The sequence below is a fragment of the Phytophthora infestans genome, genomic scaffold, assembly GCF_000142945.1.
Source record: "Phytophthora infestans T30-4 supercont1.103 genomic scaffold, whole genome shotgun sequence".
NCBI classification, from domain to species: domain Eukaryota; phylum Oomycota; class Peronosporomycetes; order Peronosporales; family Peronosporaceae; genus Phytophthora; species Phytophthora infestans.
In genome coordinates this window covers 264144-265328 of record NW_003303656.1, presented here as the reverse complement: position 1 = coordinate 265328, position 1185 = coordinate 264144, and positions in this window count along the sequence as shown.

The following is a 1185-nucleotide window of genomic DNA, read 5'->3' as shown; positions in this document are numbered from 1 at the left end:
CTTGCCTAAGCTGAGTGAGAGAAAGAAACAAGAAGCGTTTTGATATATTAAGTTATCTTGTGCTACCGTTCCTGCCACTACTCGAGACCGTACTCCCTGAACAGCCGCGGACTACCCGACCCTAGAGGTGGTGTACGACATGATTCCCGCAGTGCACAAAATCGTCAGCTGGGATACAGACGACGTTGATCTGGGCCCGATCATCCCGGTATGAAGATCATCTAGTGAATCAATAACGCGGATGCGATATTCTAAGATGTTTTTATCCATGCAGGAATGGAGTGGCACTATTTGGCCGATCACAAGCAAGAGCATGATGCCCACGACGACCGAAAAGGCCTAGCTATTGAGTCGCTACTGCTGTTGCGCAGCAACCTTCAACTTCCTACCCCGATTGTGGCGAGCAGTGCAAACTAGTTATAACGGTTGCATACTCTTTTTTAAATTATGAACAGGAAACATGCTTCTTAACGTATCCAATCACTAATATCGGTACTACTTCGTAATACGTACAGTACGGTATCACAGTCAGGGGCTAATGGTAACCAAATATTATATAATATATTTGATAGTAATAGTACTATTTTCGATATTAAATAGTAATAGTAACTCATTTTTGCATAAGTTAACTTAATATTTTATATTAACTCGGAGAACTGAAAAATATTAGATACTACATGATATTTTATGATATTTCCCACTTAAGTACGTTTCTTGCGTGGACCGAGCGGAGCCAAATAACTTTTTAGATTCGGGTTCTAGAAAAGGCCGGCGGGCGATTTTTTTGCTTTTAGTATTTCCCTGTGACACAGACAAAGGCGATCGAGATGGAAAAACGCCAAACCGCTCACAGCTGTTTAACGTTGATAGAGCGAAATCAAGACATTCGTTCTTGTTCTCTACCGATCTCCTCGTCCACATCGTGCGTCTAATGAACCTGCTGCCTGTGGTGCTAGATCAATGCGCTTAGCAGTGCCAACACACGACGCCAACCTTGCTGTCCCGGTTGATTAGTAATACTTCAGCTAGCGACCTCTGATTGGTGAGTTTAGGCGGATTACGCAATCTTTGAAAAATATAATATCGTATTAACTAATATTAAGTTGATATTTAATAATATCATATTATTGTCTCAGAAGAAAATATTAGGTGATATTTTTTATATTAACTGGTCTACAGGTGATA